This window comes from Pseudorca crassidens, chromosome X (assembly GCF_039906515.1).
Source record: "Pseudorca crassidens isolate mPseCra1 chromosome X, mPseCra1.hap1, whole genome shotgun sequence".
Classification (NCBI taxonomy): domain Eukaryota; kingdom Metazoa; phylum Chordata; class Mammalia; order Artiodactyla; family Delphinidae; genus Pseudorca; species Pseudorca crassidens.
The window spans coordinates 83,902,667-83,918,292 of record NC_090317.1 but is presented as its reverse complement, the minus strand read 5'-3'; positions in this window follow the sequence as shown (position 1 = coordinate 83,918,292).

Here is a 15,626-nt window from a genome sequence, read left to right as displayed (position 1 = left end):
ACTTAGAAAATCCTAAAGATGCTACCAGAAAACTACTAGAGCTAATCAATGAATTAGGTAAAGAAGCAGGACACACAATTACTGTGCAGAAATCTCCGGCATTCCTATACCCTAATGATGAAAAATCTGAAAGTGAAATTAAGAAAACACTCCCATTTACCACTGCAACAAAAAGAATAAAATATCTAGGTATAAACCTACCTAAGGAGACAAAAGACGTGTATGCAGAAAATTATAAGACATTGGTGAAAGAAACTAAAGATGATACAAATAGATGGAGAGATATACCATGTTCCTGGATTGGAAGAATCAACATTGTGAAAATGACTCTATTACCCAAAGCAATCTACATATTCAATGCAATCCATATCAAACTACCACTGGCATTTTTCACAGAACTGGAACAAAAAATTTCACAATTTGTATGGAAACACAAAAGACCCCGAATAGCCAAAGCAATCTTGAGAACGAAAATGGGAGCTGGAGGAATCAGGCTCACTGACTTCAGACTATACTACAAAGCTACAGTAATCAAGACAGTATGGTACTGGCACAAAAACAGGAATATAGATCAATGGAACAGGATAGAAAGCCCAGAGATAAACCCACGCACATATGGTGACCTTATCTTTGATAAAGGAGGCAGGAATATACAGTGGAGAAAAGACAGCCTCTTCAATAAGTGGTGCTGGGAAAATTGGATAGGTACATGTGAAAGCATGAGATTAGAACACTCCCTAACACCATACACAAAAAAACCTCAAAATGGATTAAAGACCTAAATCTAAGGCCAGACAGTATCAAACTCTTAGAGGAAAACATAGGCAGAACACTCTATGACATAAATCACAGCAAGATCTTTTTTGACCCACCTCCTAGAGAAATGGAAATAAAAACAAACATAAACAAATCAGACCTAATGAAACTTCAAAGCTTTTGCACAGCAAAGGAAACCATAAACAAGACCAAAAGACAACCCTCAGAATGGGAGAAAATATTTGCAAATGAAGCAACTGACAAAGGATTAATCTCCAATATTTATAAGCAGCTCATGCAGCTCAATAAGAAAAAAACAAACAACCCAATCCAAAAATGGGCAGAAGACCTAAATAGACATTTCTCCAAAGAAGATATACAGATTGACAATAAACACATGAAAGAATGCTCGACTCTATTAATCATTAGAGAAATGCAAATCAAAACTACAATGAGATATCATCTCACACCGGTCAGAATGGACATCATCAAAAAATCTAGAAACAATAAATGCTGGAGAGGGTGTGGAGAAAAGGGAACACTCTTGCACTGTTGGTGGGAATGTAAATTGATACAGACACTATGGAGAACAGTATGGAGGTTCCTTAAAAAACTACAAATAGAACTACCGTATGACCCAGCAATCCCATTACTGGGCGTATACCCTGAGAAAACCATAATTCAAAAAGAGTCATGTACCAAAATATTCATTGCAGCTCTGTTTACAATAGCCTGGAGATGGAAACAACCTAATGGTCCATCTTCGGATGAATGGATAAAGAATATGTGGCACATATATACAATGGAATATTACTGAGCCATAAAAAGAAACGAAATTGAGCTGTTTGTAATGAGGTGGATGGACCTAGACTCTGTCATACAGGCTGAAGTAAGTCAGTAAGAGAAAGGCAAATACCGTATTCTAACACATATAATGGAATTTAAGAAAAAAAATGTCATGAAGTACCTAGGGGTAAGACAGGAATAACGACACTGACCTAGTAGAGAATGGACTTGAAGATATGGGGAGGGAGAGGGGTAAGCTGTGACAAAGCGAGGGAAAGGCATGGACATATATACACTACCAAACATAAAATAGATAGCTAGTTGGAAGCAGCCGCATAGCACATGGAGATCAGCTTAGTGCAATGTGACTACCTAGAGCGGTGGGATAGGGAGGGTGGGAGGGTGGGAGACGCAAGAGGGAAGAGATATGGGAACATATGTATATGTATAACTGATTCACTTTGTTATAAAGCAGCAACTAACAGACCACTGTAAAGCAATTATACTCCAATAAAGATGTAAAAAGAAAAAAAGAGTCATGTACCAAAATGTTCATGGCATCTCTATTTAAAAAGCCAGGACATGGAAGCAACCTAAGTGTCCATGAACGGATGAATGGGTTTAGAAGATGTGGCACATATATACAATGGAATATTACTCAGTCATTAAAAGACACGAAATTGAGTTTTTTGTAGTGAGGTGGATAGACCTAGAGTCTGTCATACAGAGTGAAGTAAGTCAGAAGGAGAAAAAGAAATACCGTATGCTAACACATATATATGGAATCTAAGGAGAAAAAAAAGGTCATGAAGTACCAGGGGTAAGACGGGAATAAAGACACAGACCTACTAGAGCATAGACTTGAGGATATGGGGAGAGGGAAGGGTAAGCTGTGACAAAGTGAGAGAGTGTCATGGACATATATACACTACCAAACGTAAAACAGATAGCTAGTGGGAAGCAGTCGCATAGCACAGGGAGATCAGCTAGGTGGTTTGTGACCACCTCGAGGGGTGGGATAGGGAGGGTGGGAGGGAGCGAGACACAAGAGGGAAGAGATATGGGAACATATGTATATGTATAACTGATTCACTTTGTTATAAAGCAGAAACTAACACACCATTGTTCCAATTATACTCCAATAAAGATGTTAGAATAAACAAAAACCCAGAGTTAGTAGAGGGAAAGAAATCATAAAGATCAGAGCATAAATAAGTGAAATAGAATTGAAGAAAATAATTAAAAAGATCAATAAACCTAAGAGCTGGTTCTTTGATAAAATAATTGAAGATGACAAAGCTTTATCCATACTCACCATGAAAAAAAGGGAGAGGACTAAAATTAGACATGAAAAAGGAGGTGTTACAACTGATACTGCAGAAATAGAAAAGATCATAAGAGATTACTGTAAGCAACTCTATGCCAATGAAATGGACAACCTGGAAGAAAGGACAAATTCTTAGAAAGGTACAACGTTCCATGACTGAACCAGGAAGAAATAGAAAATATGAACAGATGAATCACAAGTAATAAAATTGAAACTGGGATTAAATATATTCCAACCAACAAAAGTCCAGGCTTCACAGGTGAATTCTATGAAACATTTAGAGAAATGCTAACACCTATCTTTCTCAATCTCTTCCAATTAATTGCAGAGGGAGGAACACTCCTGAACTCATTCTCGGAGGCCACCTTTACCCTGATACCAAACCCAAACAAAGATATCACAAAAAAGGGAAATTACAGTCCAATATCACTGATGAAGTTAGATGCAAAAATCCTTAACAAAATGCTAGCAAACAGAATCCAACAACAAATTAAAAGCATCATACAGCATGATCAAGTAGGATTTATCCCAGGAATGCAAGGATTCTTCTATATATGCAATTGAGTCAGTGTGATACACCATATTAACAAATTGAAGAATAAAACCCGTTTTATCATCTCAATAGATGCAGAAAAAGCTTTTGACAAAATTCAACACTGATTTATGATTTTAAAAATTCTCTGAAAAGTCGGCATAGAGGGAACATAACTCTACATAATAAAGTCCATACATGACAAACCCACAGCAAACATTGTCAATGGTGAAAAACTGAAAGCATTTCCTCTAAAATCAGGAAAAATACAAGGGTGTCCACTCTCACCACTCTTATTCAACATAGTTTTTGAAATCCTAGCCACAACAGCCAGTGAAGAAAAAGAAATAAAAGGAATCTAAATAGGAAAAGAAGAAGTAAAATTGTCATTGTTTGTAGATGTCATGATACAATACATAGAAAATCCTACAGATGCTACCAGAAAACTACTAGAGCTCATCAGTGAATCTGGTAAAGTTAAAGGGTGCAAAGTTAATACACAGAAATCTCTTGCATTCCTATACGCTAACAACAAAGTATCTGAAATAGAAATCATGGAACCATTGGGCTTCCAAGATGGCAGAGGAGTAGGAGGACGTGCAATTCATCTGTCTCCATGCATGCATCAAGAATACACCTTCAGATGCAACGATTCTCACAGAACACTTGTGAAACACTAGCGTAAGACCTTGGACACTCGAAAGGACTATAAATATCCCTGCATAACTGGGTAGGACAAAAGAAAGAAGGGAGGAGGAGGAGAGCAAGGAGGACAGGACCTGCACCCCGGTCGTGGGGAGCTGAAGCAGGGGAGAGATTCCCACATCTGGGGAATCTCCCTCACTGATGGGGAAATCAGTTGTGACAGCAGAGATGCATTTGAGGCTGTTGGAGGAGGGTAAAGCGACCAATCCGTTGTATACAGGAGAGAGTGAAAACTATACAGATGATCTGTAATCATCCTGGACGGGGACATGTATCCACCAGTGCACAGAGGGGCTGGGAGCTGAAGCATGGGTATCAGAGAGCAAATCCAGGGTGACGACTGCTGTTGGCTGTGGGAAGAGGGGCTGCGGGGAGAGGAGGGAGGAAATCCACATCAGGGAATGCCTATGTAAGAAAACTTGACTGCCATGGAAGCAGGGCACTACTGTTGAGTCACAATCAGGGTGTGGAGCTATCATTGTAACCTCTCTTTCCACACACACTGGTGCCTGCTGCCAGGAAATAGAAAAAGCCCTGCCAGGGCTGACCCTCATGAGCCTGCTACTGGGCACTAGAAAAGGTTCCCACTAGGGCCATATCTCTTGCGCCCATGGTTGCAGGCTTTTCTGTGCACCTGGCACCACTGGAGCCTCCTGTGATCCAAGCAGCCTTGCCACATCCTCACCATGTTCTCACTTCAGAAGACCCAAGAGCTCCAGGACAGCCTCAGGAGCAGACTCCTGTGGGTGGATCACATGCAGAGGTGGGGGATAAAACCGCAGCTGAGCCCTAGGGACAGGGCAAAAAAGGAAAAGAATAAAAAATTTTTCTATCAGTTGCACAAGCTCCAAATTAAATCCCCACAATCAGCTAGGTAGCCCGTGCATCTGTGGAATATCTGTATGGACAATGAGTGTTCCCACAAATGAAAATGGTCTAGCTCTGGCAGCTGGGGAAAACACACTCAGGAATGGGGCCAGATCAGAGTGTGAGCTGTCCCCACAGGGCCTACAGTATGTCCAGAGACCAGCCTAAAGGCACTGGAGGGGCTTCTGTGGAGGCAGAGGTGGGCTGTGGCTAATGGTGGAGGCAAGGACACTGACAGTTGAGACCCAATGAAAACATTATTACTATTATTTTCATTAGGTTTTGATTCCTTCTATTGTTGGTTCTGCTTTTTGCTTTGTTTTGGTTCTTTCTTGTTGCTGTTGTTTATTTTTATATTTATTTTTACTTAGCCTTTGGGGTTATTTTAACATACTTTATATTTTTGTATATTTCTATTTTACTTTGCTTTTCTGTTGTTCTGTGTTCTTTCTTCTAATATATTTTTAAATTTTTATTTTACTCTTCTTTTGTTCTGTGTTTTTTCCTTTTTATCTCTTTTAATCATTCTGGTCTGTTTTCTTTGCTTTACTGTTTTTTTTTAAACATTTTTATTGGAGTATAATTGATTTACAATTGTGTGTTAGATTCTGCTTTATAACAAACTGAATCAGTTATACATATACATATGTTCCCATATCTCTTCCCTCTTCTGTTTCCCTCCCTCTCACCCTCCCTACCCCACCCCTCTAGGTGGTCACAAAGCACCGAGCTGATCTCCCTGTGCTATGCGGCTGCTTCCCACTAGCTATCTATTTTACGTTTGGTAGTGTATATATATCCATGCCACTCTCTCACTTTGTAACATTTTACCCTTCCCCCATCCATATTCTCAAGTCCATGCTCTAGTAGGTTTTTGTCTTTATTCCTGTCTTACCCCTAGGTTCTTCATGACATTCTTTTTTCTTAGATTCCATATATATGTGTTAGCATATGGTATTTGTTGTTCTCCTTCTGACTTACTTCACTCTGTATGACAGACTCTAGGTCTATCCACCTCACTACAAATAACTCAATTTCGTTTCTTTTTATGGCTCAGTAATATTCCATTGTATATATGTGCCACATCTTCTTTATCCATTCATCTGTTGATGGACACTTAGGTTGCTTCCATGTCCTGGCTATTGTAAATAGAGCTGCAATGAACATTTTGGTACATGACTCTTTTTGAATTATGGTTTTCTCAGGGTATATGCCCTGTAGTGGGATTGCTGGGTTGTACAGTTGTTCTATGTGTAGTTTTTTAAGGAACCTCCATACTGTTCTCCATAGTGGCTGTATCAATTTACATTCCCAACAATAGTGCAAGAGTGTTCCCTTTTCTCCACACCCTCTCCAGCATTTATTTTTTCTAGATTTTTTTGATGATGGCCAGTCTGACTGGTGTGAGAGGATATCTCACTGTAGATTTGATTTGAAATTCTCTAATGATCAATGATGTTGAGCATTCTTTCATGTGTTTGATCGCAATCCATATATCTTCTTTGGAGCAATGTCTATTTAGGTCTTCTGCCCATTTTTGGATTGGGTTGTTTGTTATTCCATATTGAGCTGCATGAGGTGCTTGTAAATTTTAGAGATTAATCCTTTGTCAGTTGCTTCATTTCCCAATATTTTCTCTCACTCTGAGAGTTGTCTTCTTCTCTTCTTTATGGTTCTTTTTGCTGTGCAAAAGCTTTTAAGTTTCATTAGGTTCCATTTGTTTATTTTTGTTTTTATCTCCACCTCTAGGAGGTGGGTCAAAAAGGGACTTACTGTGGTTTATGTCATAGAGTGTTCTGCCTAGGTTTTCCTCAAACAGTTTCATAGTGTCTGGCCTTATATTTATGTCTTTAATCCATTTTGAGTTTATTTGTGTGTATGGTGTTAGAGAGTGTTCTAATTCCATTATTTTACATGTAGCTGTCCAGTTTTCTCAGCACCACTTATTGAAGAGGCTGTCTTTTCTCCACTGTATATTCTTGCCTCCTTTATCAAAATAAGGGGACCATATGTGCATGGGTTTATCTCTGGGCTCCTGTTCCATTGATCTATATTCCTGTTTTTGTGCCAGTTCCATACTGTCTTTTTTTTTTAACATCTTTATTGGAGTATAATTGTTTTACAATGGTGTGTTAGTTTCTGCTTTATAACAAAGTGAATCATTTATACATATACATATGTTCCCATATCTCTTCCCTCTTGCATCTCCCTTCCTACCATATGACCCAGCAATCCCACTACTGGGCATATACCCTGAGAAAACCAAAATTCAAAAAGAGTCATGTATCAAAATGTTCACTGCAGCTCTAATTCCAATAGCTAGGACATGGAAGCAACCTAAGTGGCCATCAACAGATGAATGGATAAAGAAGATGTGGCACATATATACAATGGGGTATTACTCAGTCATAAAAAGAAACAAAATTGAGTTATTTGTAGTGAGGTGGATGGGCCTAGAGTTTGTCATACAGAAAGAAGTAAGTCAGAAAGAGAAAAAAAAATACCGTATGCTATCACATATATATGGAATCTAAGAAAAAAAAAAAGGTCATGAAGGACCTAGGGGTAAGATGGGAATAAAGACAGAGACCTACTAGAGCATGAACTTGAGGACATGGGGAGAGGTAAGGGTAAACTGTTACAAAGTGAGAGAGTGGCATGTATATATATACACTACCAAACGTAAAATAGATAGCTAGTGGGAAGTAGCTGCATAGCACAGGGAGATCAGCTAGGTGGTTTGTGACCACCTAGACGGGTGGGATAGGGAGGGTGGGAGGGAGGGAGATGCAAGAGGGAAGAGATATGGGAACATATGTATATGTATAACTGATTCACTTTGTTATAAAGCAGACACTACCACACCATTGTAAAGTTATTATACTCCAATAAAGATGTTAAAAAAAACTTACGAAAAACCCTCAAAATTGAGGAGTAAAAAATAAAAGATTTTAAAACAATCCAGTCCCACAAAAGGGGAAAAAACATATACATTTCACGGAACAGGACAGAGATGGGAAATAAGGGCATGAAAACTGTTCAACACCATTAATCATTAAGGAAATGGAAATTAAAACCACAATGAAATATCACAACATACCTATCAGAGAATGGCTAAAATAAAAAATAACGACACGGGGCTTCCCTGGAGGCGCAGTGGTTGAGAGTCCGCCTACCGAGGCAGGGGACACGGGTTCGTGCCCCGGACCGGGAAGATCCCACATGCCACGGAGCGGCTGGGCCCGTGAGCCATGGCCGCTGAGCCTGCGCATCTGGAGCCTGTGCTCCACAATGGGAGAGGCCACAACAGTGAGAGGCCCGCGTACAGCAAAAAAAAAAAAACGACAGGACTTCCCTGGTGGCGCAGTGATTAAGAATCTGCCTGCCAATGCAGGGGACACTGGTTCCAGCCCTGTCTGGGAAGATCCCACATCCCGTGGAGCAGCTATGCCCGTGCACCACATCTACTGAGCCTGTGCTCTAGAGACCATGAGCCTAGAGCCCGCGCTCTGCAACAAGAAAAGCCAACACCCATGCACCACAATGAAGAGTAGCCCTTGCTCACTGCAGCTAGAGAAAGCCCGGGGAGCAATGAAGACCCAACACAACCAAAACATAAATAATAAAAATAAAATAAATAAATTAAAAAAATAACAACATCAAATGCTGGTGTGGCTGTGGAGTAATGAGATCACTCACACATTACTGGTGGGAATGTAAAATGGTACAAACGTCAAATAGTACAAATGGTGTGGAAGTTTCTCAAAAATTTAAAACATAAATTACCATATGACCCAGCAATAGTAATAAAGACCTATGTTCGTCAAAAACCTGTAGAGGAATGTTTATAGCAGCTTTATCTGTAATAGCAAACAACTAGAAAACTACCAAGTTGTCATTCAACAGGTACATGTTTAAACAAATTGTAGTACATCCATACCATGGAATAATACATATCAATAAAAATGAACAGACTGTTGATATTGAATATTCTGCAGAGAATTATGCTGAGTGAAAAAAAGCCAATACTAAATGACTGCACACTGTATGATTTCACTTATACGAGTCTTAAAATGACAAAATTATAGAGATAGAAACTAGATTAATGGTTGCTAGTGGTTAAGAAATGAATGGGAATAAGAGAAAAGTGTATGTAGGTATTACAGGGCAACATAAGGGACCCTTGCGGTGGTGTAAACATTAATTAGCCTGACTGTATCAATGTCATTATCCTGGTTGTGATATATTGATACAGATTCACAAGATATCATCATTGTTGGAAACTAGGTAAAGGGGAAAAGCAATCTTTCTATATTATTTCTCACTACTTTATGAGAATCTACAATTACTTCAAAGTAAAATGTTTAAATTTTTAAAAAGCCAACAAACTAATTAATCACCACTGGACCAAAAAAATTGGCAGAAGACCTAAAGAGACATTTCTCCAAAGAAGTTATACACATTGCCAAAAAACACATGGAATGATGCTCAACGTCACTAATTAGAGAAATGCAAATCAAAACTACAATTAGGTATCACCTCACACCAGGCCGAATGGCCATCATCAAAAAGCCTACAAACAATAAATGCTCAAGAGGGTGTAGAGAAAAGGGATCCCTCTTGCACTGTTGGTGGGAATGTAAATTGATTCTGCCACTATGGAGAACAGTATGGAGGCTCCTTAGAAAGCTAAAAATAAAACTACCATACGACTCAGTAATCCCACTAGTGGGTATATTCCCCGAGAAACCCATAATTCAAAAAGAGTCATGTACCACATGTTCATTGCAACTCTATTTCCAATAGCTAGGACATAGAAGCAACATAAGCTACCACCGACAGATCAATGGATAAAGAATATGTGGAACATATATACAATGGAATATTACTCAGCCATAAAAAGAAATGAAATTGAGTTATTTGAAGAGAGGTGGGTGGACTTAGAGTCTTTCATACAGAGTGAAGTAAGTCAGAAAGGGAAAAACAAATACCGTATGCTAACACATATATATGAAATCTAAAAAAAAAAAAAAATTGGTTCTGAATAACCTAGGGGAAGGAAAGGAATAAAGATGTTGATGTAGAGAATGGACTTCAGGACACCGGAAAGGGGAAGTGTAAGCTGGGATGAAGTGAGAGAGTGGCATGTACTCATATATACTCCCAAATGTAAAACAGATAGCTAGTTAGAAGCAGCTGCATAGCACAGGGAGATCAGCTCAGTGCTTTGTGACCACCTAGAGGGGTGGGATAGGGAGGGTGGGAGGGAGATGCAAATGGGAGGAGATATATGGATATATGTATAGGTAATTCACTCTGTTATAAAGCAGAAACTGACACACCATTGTAAAGCAATTATACTCCAGTAAAGATGTTTAAAAAATCTACAATAATAAATGTTGGAGAGGGTGTGGAGAAAAGGGAACTCTCTTGCATTGTTGTTCGGTATGTAAGTTGATACAGCCACTATGGAGAACAGTATGCAAGTTCCTTAAAAACTAAAAATAGAACTACCATATGAACCAGCAATCCCACTACTGGGCAGAAACCGTAATTCAAAAAGAGTCATGTACCACAATGTTCATTGCAGCACTATTTACAATAGCCAGGACATAGAAGCAACCTAAGTGTCCATCGACAGATGAATTGATAAGGAAGATGTTGCTCGTATATACAATGCAATATTACTCAGCCATAAAAGGAAACGAAATTGAGTTATTTGTAGTGAGGTGGATGAACCTAGAGTCTGTCATACAGAGTGAAGTAAGTCAGAAAGAGAAAAACAAATACCATATGCTAACACATATATATGGAATCTAAAAAAATAATGGTTCTGAAGAACCTAGGGGCAGGACTGGAATAAAGATGGAGACGTAGATTATGGACTTGAGGACACGGGGAAGGGGAAGGGTAAGCTGGGACAAAGTGAGAGAGTGTCATTGACCTATATACACTACAAAATGTAAAATAGATAGCTAGTGGGAAGCAGCTGCATAACAGGGAGATCAGCTCTGGTGCTTTGTGACCAACTAGAGAGGTGGGATAGGACGGGTGGGAGGGAGGCACAAGAGAGAGAGGATATGGGGATATATGTATACATATAGCTGATTCACTTTCTTATACAGCAGAAACTAACACAACATTGTAAAACAATTATCCTCCAATAAAGATGTTAAAAAAAAGAAGAAAAAACAAATATCGTATGCTAAAAAAAAATCATACGGAATCTTAAAAAAAATGGTGGTGATGAAGCTTGGTGCAGGATAGGAATAAAGACACAGAGGTATAAAATGCCTGGAGGACACCGGGAGGGGGAAGGGAAAGCTGGGATGAAGCAAAAGAGTAGAATTGACATATATACACTACCAAATGTAAAATAGAAAGCTAGTGGGAATCAGCTGCAAAGCACAGGGAGATCAGCCGGTGCTTTGTTACCACCTAGAGGGGTGGGATAGGGAGGGTGGGAGGGAGGCACAAAAGAGAAGGTATATGTGGATATATGTATACATATAGCTGATTCACTTTGTTATACAGCAGAAAGTAACACAACATTGTTATGCAATTATAGTCCAATAAACATGTAAAAAAAAAGATATTCCCATGTAAGTGGAAACCAAAAGAAAGCAGAAATAGCTATACTTATATCAGACAAAATAGTGTTTAAGCCAAAAATGGTAACAAGAGACAAAGCATATTATTATATAATGATAAAGGGTTCATTTATTAAGAAGATATAAAAATCATCAATATATATACACACAACTTTAGAGCACTTGAATATATTAAGTAGATACTAATTTAATGTGAAGGGAGAAATAGACATCTACATAATAATAGTAAGGGACTTCAATACCCTACTTTCATCAATGGCTAGATGATCCAGATTGAAAACCAACAAGGAAACAATTTACTTGAATCATGCATTAGACCAAATGGACCTGAAAGACATTTATAGAACATTCTATCTAATACAAGAATACACATTCTCTAGTGCACATGGAACATTTTCCAGGGTAGGCTATTTGATTGGATACAAAACAAGTCTTAGCAAATGTAATAAGATGAAGTCATACCAACTATCTTTTCTGACCACAATGATGTGAAACTAGAAATCAACACAAGAGAAAAGCTGGAAAATATACGAATATGTGGAAATTAAGCAACTCGTTGAACAACCAATGGGTCAATGAGAAAATCAACAGTTAAATTTTAAAAGAATCTTGATACAAATAAAATGAAATCACAAAACACCTGTTGTAAGAAATGCTGAAAAAGCAGTTTTTAGAGGAAGGTTTATAGTGATAAATTCATATATTAAGGAAATAAATCTCAAATAAACAACTTTAAATAATAAGGAACTAGCGGGGCTTCCCTGGTGGCGCAGTGGTTGAGAGTCCGCCTGCCGATGCAGGGGACACGGTTTCGTGCCCCGGTCCGGGAAGACCCCACATGCCGCGGAGCTGCTGGGCCCGTGAGCCATGGCCACTGAGGCTGCGCGTCTGGAGCCTGTGCTCCTCAATGGGAGAGGCCACAACAGTGAGAGGCCCGTGTACCGCAAAAAAAAAAAAAAAAATAAAAAAAATAATAAGGAACTAGGAAAAGAAGAACAAGATACGACCAAAGTTAGCAGAAGGAAGGAAATTAATGAAGATCAGGGAAGATATAAATGAAATAGAGACCAGAAAAACAAGGTAAAAGATCAAGGAAACTAAGCTGGTTTTTCAAAAAGATAAGCAAAACTGATAAACCTTTAGGGAGACTGGAGCAAGAGGTTTAGGGGGATGTCAAGAGCCCAGAGTCTGAGTTCCAACTCCATAGCCGATTGGCTGTGGGATCTAGGAGCCTTGCTACTTCCCTTCTAAATTTATTCTCATAGGAAAAGGGAGGCAAACTTCTGGTTTCACAGAGGTGCTGGCAGTATCATCTGAAACAATGGTCATAAGATCATTATTGTCCCCTCAGCTCTCTCCCTCTCCAGTGCTTCTGTAGACCATCAGGGCAATTTTCTTTCTTCCTGTTTTCAGAGGAAAAGACTCAGAGCCAGTACCACCTTCCTTAGCTAACCAGTTAGTCCAAAAACATGTCCTGATGTTCCAGAAGGAACTTTGGCTGTGCTGGTCAATGTCTATGATATGAAGAGGAATCAGACCACAGAGCTATTGCTCCTGCAAAGCTCACAGAGAAGATATCATTCTGGGGTGACAAGAGGTTATGGTAAATACTGTAACAGAAGGATGGAGGTTATGTGAGTATAAAGGAGGGAGCAATGTACTATGCTGGGGCATTAAGGAAAGACTTCAGGTGTTTAAGTAAGTCCTGAATAATTGAGCATATTTTCACCCAGTAGAGGAGGTGCATTCCAGGCAGGAGGAACAGCAAGTCAAGTCAAGAGACTTGAAACAACTTGGAATGTTGAGGGAAATGATCTGCAGCATAAGGAGCAGGAAATAGTATTCAATAATGCAGGAGTAGTAAATAGTCAAGTTGGAAAGGGATAAAGGAGTCAGGTCATGAAGGGACTTGGATGCCAAGCTGAAATTCTTCATTCCAGGTGAATTATGTAATATTGTCATGTAATTCAGTGGCCTCATTTGTCATGAAAATTATAAATTGCATTTCTTTCATTCTGTGAAGCCATTTACATTGAGGCATTATAAATTTCAGATGGAATACTGATCCAGTAAAATTCATTCCAATACCTGCCTTTCCTTGTCCAGGGTGATAATTTTCAAAATAGTTAACCTTGGGATACCTGTTCTTTTCCCACCCCACAGCTGATGGTATTCATGTGTGCAGCACATTCACATTTTAGTGAATAAAGGGAAGAACGAGGGCAAGAGAAAAGAGATATGAGGACTGGAAGATTGTGAGGCTCTCAATTCTTCCTTCAGCTATCCTGCAATTCCTCAATTCCTCCTTCTCTTCATATGTAGAATGAAATCTCATCAGAAGTAGTCACAATCTCACTCAGGGGAACTGATGCAATCCCAAGTATATGAGGTTTTAGAAAGGAGTGGGCCAAGAATGATATGAATTATTATATGAGTGAATGAGTATGACAGTGTGTGCACAATGATTTGTCTTCTTCAGTGTTTAAGCAAGGGAGATCTTATAGTCAAGGATTATATCCACGAGAATCAACAAATATCCATGGAAATCAGTAGCTTGAGTAGACCTGGGTGGGTGGGATGGGTGAGGGCTCTGCAAGGGCATTACTATGCCAGTGCGTGGCGTGACTACTGAGAACCATGCTGAGGTCATGTTCATCAGAAATATTCTGTGTTCCATACTAAATACTGGTAGATACACCCAAATCACTGAATTATAGCATCTGGGTTTGGCTGTGTGTATATAACATAATAGAATCTCAGATGAACAAGGGCTTTCTTTCCGTGGCCCTAACTTCTTTCTTTGTGCTTAGTTAACTGAGCTTTGAGCTAGGCTTTTGCTGCCTACCTCCTTGATCTCCCTTGGACTAAAACACTCTCTTCTGTGACACTTACCCCATCTACTCCATTTGCTTTCTGCTGTATTGTAGGATAAAAAGAGATTTAAAAAATAAAAAAATAAAAAAATAAACCTTTTTCCTTCTAGATGTTTGCTGTTAGTCTGCTGGTCTCATTCATAACATTGGTGTGGGTGTCAGGAAACCACATCGTCCCTCAAAACCTTTCTAGCTTTAGAGGTATCTTAGAAAGGAAGGAGTTGAGGATGCTCAAACTGGTGGACACATTACTTTGATACAATGAAAAGAATGTCATGGTGGTGTGCAGTTTTATTCAAAGGAGCTGAGAAGCAAAAAAAAAAAATCATCTTGGAGATGACATTTGAGATGGAATGTGAATAATTTGTCAGAAAGAGATTTAGTGTGTAGGTAGGTGGCTAAGAAGGAAGGACTTCCATGATACCACACTTTTCATTTAACTCCTACCTCGTAGTCTCTTTTACTTGTGTCTCCTCATCTCCCAAACCTCTTTGTGGCCCAGGGCTCTGCCCATGATCATATGCTCTTCTCTATGCACACTCATTGCCTACGGTGATCTTGTATACTCCCATGTCTTTAAATACCATTTATACACAGAACCTCCCAAATTTATGTATTCAGCTCAGTGAGACCTCTCTTCTGAACTGCAGACTCATATATTCAATAACTGCTCAACATCTCCATTTAGATATCCTAAAAACACCTCAAACTCAATTTTTCCGAAACTGAATTTCTAATGTTCCCTCTACATCCATCCAAACCATAGCCTTCTTCATCTCTGTTGATGGCTACTCCATTCTTCCAGTTGTTTAGTCCAAGAATATTGGAGCCGTCCATGACTCCTCTATTTCTCTTACCTTCCACTTCCAATTGGTGAGAAAATCCTGGGGCTTTTCCTTCAAAATATATCCAAGATTCAAATTCTTACCACCTCCATTACCTTTCAGATATTGTCAGCTCACATCTGCATTCCCACAATACCCTAACTAGTTTCACTGATTCCATACTTTTCCCTCTATAGTCTGCACTCAAAACATCAGAGAGATACTTTAAAAAAGCATGACAGGTCAACTATCTGCTCAAAATCTGCAATGGCTCTGTGGACATGGAGATGCAACACCCAGGTTCCTTTTCATTGACACACTTATTACCCCAGCTTCAGCTGTCAC